The sequence below is a fragment of the Sinocyclocheilus anshuiensis genome, unplaced genomic scaffold (genome assembly GCF_001515605.1).
Source record: "Sinocyclocheilus anshuiensis isolate Anshui unplaced genomic scaffold, SAMN03320099.WGS_v1.1 scaffold3228, whole genome shotgun sequence".
Lineage (NCBI taxonomy): Eukaryota > Metazoa > Chordata > Actinopteri > Cypriniformes > Cyprinidae > Sinocyclocheilus > Sinocyclocheilus anshuiensis.
The window spans coordinates 113,427-119,554 of record NW_015552997.1 but is presented as its reverse complement, the minus strand read 5'-3'; the positions used below and the strand labels follow the sequence as shown (position 1 = coordinate 119,554).

Sequence of the window (6,128 nt, the reverse complement as noted above, 5' to 3'; positions counted from 1 at the left end):
GTTTCATATAACTCCTCCCCGAACTTCCCGCTGCCCTGTATCTTGGTCTCTCATTGGCTGTAGGTCATCGCCAATGTGTTTTTCAGTCAGAACTCATTTCACACTGCGTGATTGTGAATCGCCTACAGCTCCAGATATTTAGCATGCCAAATATTTCACGCGCGTCGGCGACGCATCGGCAATTCCCTCAGATCGCGTCTTTGATAATTCACACTGCATGATTTTCACTCGCGTGAACGAGCACCGATTTTCCTCCGATTTCGGGCATTTGTCGGCAATTTCGCAAAACCTGTCGGCGAGTGAAAAATCGGGCTAAAATCATGCCGTGTGAACTCGGCATAAGCGAGATCCCAATTCGTCGCTCACCGACGTGACTCGTAGTGACCGACTGAAAGACAACTGAAGTGACAAATATATGCAGTCAGACAAATGTAAATGGATGTCCAAGCAAGGAATGAATAGACTAATAAAACATGAATGTGCAGAGGTGGGTAGAGTAGCCGAAAACTGTACTCAAGTAAAAGTACAAGTAGTTACTGAAATAATTACTCAAGTAAGAGTAAAAGTTGCAGTCCAAATAGTTACTTGAGTAAGAGTAAAAAAGTACCAAAGAAAAATCTACTGAAGTAGCGAGTTACTAGTTACTTTGGAGATTATATATATATATATATATATATATATATATATATATATAATCTGCACCAGAAATGAACTGATTTCACAATTTTATATCTACCTTATTAATTCTGTTTATTTTTTTATATATATATATCAAATTTAACCAGTTACGTCAATCAATCACAACACTATAGACTGTTACCAATCTCATTTTTTACATCAACAAAAGCCCTCTTTACACTGCAAATGTGTAACATCGTGTACACGTATTTAAACAAAACTGCATAATGTAAATAGCCTATAAAAAAAAACAACTCATTAAAGGGTGAAGCTGCAATGTCATAAAAAAAAAAAATTATTATTTCTGATTATTCATTTTCTTGATATCAATGACCATAAATAAGTAGGTCACCGTTTAGAATATTACTTGAGTAAAAGTTTTAAAGTATGTGATATTTATTGTACTTAAGTACAAAAAGTATTTTTTTTATCTTAAATGTACTTAAGTATTGAAAGTAAAAGTACAAGTAAATGCAAAATGGAAAATAAGCAAATACATTTATATAAAAAAAAAAAATCATACACAGCTTGAGTAGCAAGATTGTGTTTAGTTTGAACTCTTTCTTCCATTTTGTATTTTTGGGTAAGAATAAGAAGCACTTCATATGGTACTTAGTGTCTTTCATTCCAACATTTTTTATTATTTTTTTATTTTATTTAGTCATTTAGCAGACGCTTTTATCCAAAGACAACATAAGAAATCATTTCTGGAATCTGCATCTGAAATAGCATTTAGATGTATTTACACAGTTTATTGTAGTTCAGAGGGGACATGGATGCATTTAACCTGCAGTTACAGATGGATAAATAATGTTTTGTTTTTAACATAAAACATTGAATACTGATATTTGAAATGACTTCAAACATGAAAAAAAATGTCTAAATGTGAAATTAAAATCACCAGTAGGTGACAGCAAGTGACTGTTAATGAGTCACTGAGCTTCAATAGATTCTGCATCTGAAATAGCATTTAGATGTATTTACACAGTTTAATGTAGTTCAGAGGGGACATGGATGCATTTAACCTGCAGTTACAGATGGATAAATAATGTTTTGTTTTTAACATAAAACATTGAATACTGATATTTGAAATGACTTCAAACATGAAAAAAAATGTCTAAATGTGAAATTAAAATCACCAGTAGGTGACAGCAAGTGACTGTTAATGAGTCACTGAGCTTCAATAGATTCGTTCAAACGACTGATTCATTCAGGAACAAAGCATTTGACTGTGTTAATGAGTGAATCACTGAATCATTTATTCAACATATTTGTTCAAAAAGCTGATTCATTCGATAAGTAAACATCGTCCTTTGCTCAGAGAGAGACGCAAAACAGTGCTGTGATCTTTGTTTCGAACTATTTTCGTTGGCAAAATTGAGCAAAAACGAGCAATATTATGTCTAATGTAAGTCACTTATTCCTAACTTTACTGAACTTGTATAAAATGATTATTACATTTGTTATGCTGATATCTGCAAAAAAACGGTATTCTCTGTGTGATATAGATTAAGTTAACTATATTAAATTATATAAATATAAAAAGCATACAGAAGCATTTTTTGCCATCTACAATTTAGAATGCCTTGAATTTTGAGTTTTAATAGACTAATAAATCACGTGCATGCACTCTATGTGATTTGGTTATATACTTGATAATGTCAGATCGCACATCATTACAACAACACTTACCATATTATCGCAGAAGATATACTGTATATCGCAGACCCCAGACTCGACTTGAGTGGAAAATGAAATCATCTGCGGTCGTGTGTGCATTTGTTTGCACGTGAGCAAAGGTGTTTTTAGGAGTCTTAACTTGCAGATGCCAGACCACTGATTTGTCAAACTTGCTTTCTTGCAGTCCATGTTCTTCTGACTTCTGACTATTTTGAAGTAAGTAACGAATATGCTTCGGGGAAATGTATCGGAGTAAAATAATGCATTTTAATTAGGAAATGTAGTGGAGTAAAAGTAAAAGTTGGCTGAAATATAAAAACTATATAAATATATAAGTATAGTACAGATACTCCCAAAAAATACTTAAGTACTGTAACAAAGTATTATTACTTCGTTACATTACACCACTGGTCGATTAGGCCTAATAAAGGGGAAAAGTGTGAAATTTAAGTAAAAAAAAAGAAATTGATGCAATGTAATAAAGCAAACCTACAATAAATGAAATGCCGCGATCGACAATTTAATTCATTTCACTTTACACATTTCATGTGACAGTCCATACCACTAGGCCTACTACAGAGAATTACTTGAAATTGAATGCATACCTATGGAATCGTTCACAGACAGCACACACGGTGTTCAACTAATAAAGATCCTCATTGCAGGTCAACAGTAGAATTTGCAGATTTAGCTTCAGTTGACTGTCTATGTTCTCAGTGTTCTTAAATTTCCCGGTAAGAATGACAAACCGCTTCAGACGATTCAGTGCGTGCAGGGAACTGAACAAATCATCCGAAGTGATTCGCGAACCAATTCAGACCATTTTGCAGGCATATTTGTTCAAGGCCTTGACTCAAAAGAGTGATTAATTCGCGACTGAGGCATCGTTCTCCAGATAAAAGACACAGTGCGCTTGTAATAAATTACGCATTTCTTAACATGTATTGCATAAAAATTAAGTAACGAGAGGAACGTTGCCCAGTGTAGCGAAGTAAAAGTACAGATTTTTTCGTTATAAATGTACTCGAGTTAAAGTAAAAGTATACATCTTTAAATCTACTCTTAAAAGTACAAATTTTTAAAAAATGTACTCAAGAAAATGTAACGGAGTAAATGTACTTCGTTACTACCCACCTCTGAGCATGTGCCACTGGAGAAATAGGTTTGTGCACAACAACTCTGCTCTGAAATTCCTGTCAGTTAGCAGAGAAAAGGATACATTTAGAAGGATACACACACACACACACACACACGCAAACAACTGTAATTTTTTCTCCCTCAGGTATATTTAGAAAATGGACATGGCTGAATATCCATCCATCAGTTGTCAAGAACATATGCGTAATCTTTTGCATATTTGTCACACTTAAAAGATTCAGATCATCAAACAACTTTTGATATTAGACAAAGATAATGCAAGTAAATACAAAATGCAGTTTTTAAATGATGATTTCATTTATTAAGGGAAAAAAGCTGTCCAAACCTACCTGGCCCTACGTGAAAAATCAATTGCTCCCTCCGGTTAAATCATGAAAGAACTGTGATTAACCACATTATTTTAGAAAACTGAGTTAAATTTCACTAGCCACACCCAGGCCTGATTATTGCCAGACCTGTTGAATCAAGAAATCAAAGTGAAGCATGCTTGAAGAGCAACACATCATGCCACGATCTAAAGAAATTCGAGAACAGATGAGAAACAAAATGCCATGTATCAGTCTGGAAAGGGTTATAAAGCCATTTCTAAGGCATTGGCCATTATCCACAAAAGGAGAAAACTTGGAACAGTGGTGAACCTTCCCAGGAGTGGCCGGCCTACAAAAAGCTGGTCAAAAACAGCATCCATGGGAGAGTTCCAAGGCAAAAGCCACTGCTGAGCAAAAATAACACAAAGGCTCGTCTCACATTTGCCAAAAAATATCTTGATTATCCCCAAGACTTTTGGGCAAATATTCTGTGGACTGATGAGACAAAAGCTGAACTTTTTGGAAGGTCAAGTCAAGTCAAGTCACCTTTAGGCTGCTTTGCAGCTTCAGGACCTGGACGACTTGCCATAATTGATGGAACCATGAATTCTGCACTCTATCAGAAAATCCTGAAAGAAAATGTCCGGCCGTCAGTTTGTGACCTCAAGCTCAAGCGCACTCGGGTTATGCAGCAGTTATGCAGTTATGCATGCAGTTTGATCCCAAACACACCAGCAAGTCCACCTCTGAATGGCTAAAAAAAAACAAAATTAAGGTTTTGGAGTGGCCAAGTCAAAGTCCAGACTTAAATCTGATTGAGATGCTGTGGCATGACCTTAAACAGTCCTTTCATTCTGGAAAACCCTCCAGTGTGGCTGAATTAAAACAATTCTGCAAAGAAGAGTGGGCCAAAATTCCTCCACAGTGATGTGAAAGACTCATTGCCAGTTATCGCAAACACTTGATTGCAGTTGTTGCAAAGGGTGGCACAAGCAGTTATTAGATTTAGGGGGAAATTACTTTTCACGTAGGGCCAGGCAGGTTTGGACAGCTTTTTTCCCTTAATAAATTAATTCATTATTTAAAAACTGCATTTTGTATTTACTCGGGTTATCATTGTGTAATATTACAATTTGTTTGATGATCTGAATCTTTTAAGTGTGACAAATATGCAAAAAAAAAAAAACGGATGTGTGTGTGTATATATATATATATATATATATATATACACACACACACACACACACACACACAGAAAGTTAAGGCTATTTTAGACTATAGTAGGCAACATTGTGTCTATAATAAAAATAAATACATGCATAATTATAATTTCTAAAGTATCTATATACATCTATTTATTTGTTTATTCATTGTTTATTCAATAAGAATTTCAAAAAGCCCTCAAAAGTACAATAATGTGCATAATTATCATAAAAATAGTAACAATGCAAAAACTCTTACTGCTCCTACAAATAGGCTTAATTATCTTTATGCAATTAAGAGATTCACTCACGATTTCAGTGACAAAAAAAAAACACTTCTTCCTACTTGAAAATGGCCTTTCAAACCCACATAAATAGAATTAAATGTCAAAACAAAATTATGTAACATTGGGAAGAAGAAAAAAAACATCTTACTGGCATAATTTTCTTGTGTACAAAATGTATGCTCTTCTTTCCTTCCTCTTTTGGGGTAAAAATAACGTGTTCAACAAAACATGATGTCAATGGTATTGACATCAAAACTACAGCATGAGCTCAAAAATAAATTATTCTACAACTATTCATCATTATATGCTTTGATATAAAGACTGCTGACCACCCTGATAAACAGTGTGAATTATAACATTTCACGTCTTATTGGTACACTAGAAGTAAAGAAAATTATAAATTGCATACAGAAATTATAAAAAAAAAAACACAGTTAAAGTACAAAGCAGTTCATGATCATTTTACAGTTCACCTTCATCTGACAGCTACATTTTGCCCTTCTCTTATACTAGCAGGATAATTAAACTCGCTCATTACAATAACACGTCATTATAACTCCCAGGTGATCTAATATAAAGCCGGCTTGTGATCCGTGTGTAAGAGCTCATGTGTGTGAGCGTGTGTGAGTGTAAATGCCACACTGCCCACCCGGCGTGTCACACGGAGCAACGGTGACGTGATAGGCAGGTGTGACATTTACCCTTATAATTTCATCCTCCGCTCTCCCATCCATCTATGTCCATGTCTCTCACACACACACACACACACACACACACACACACACACACACACACACACACACACACACACACAC

General features: G+C 34.9%; 1 long non-coding RNA gene across 1 annotated transcript in view; it reads right to left on the bottom strand.

Annotated features, from left to right (window-relative positions):
• The window catches only part of LOC107668181 (uncharacterized), a 73,115-nt gene that overhangs the window by 23,701 nt on the left and 43,286 nt on the right, over positions 1 to 6,128 (bottom strand). The window contains exon 2 of the long non-coding RNA XR_001631865.1: positions 3,493 to 3,551. This is a non-coding gene — a long non-coding RNA (uncharacterized LOC107668181). The remainder of the gene's footprint in view (positions 1 to 3,492; positions 3,552 to 6,128) is intronic.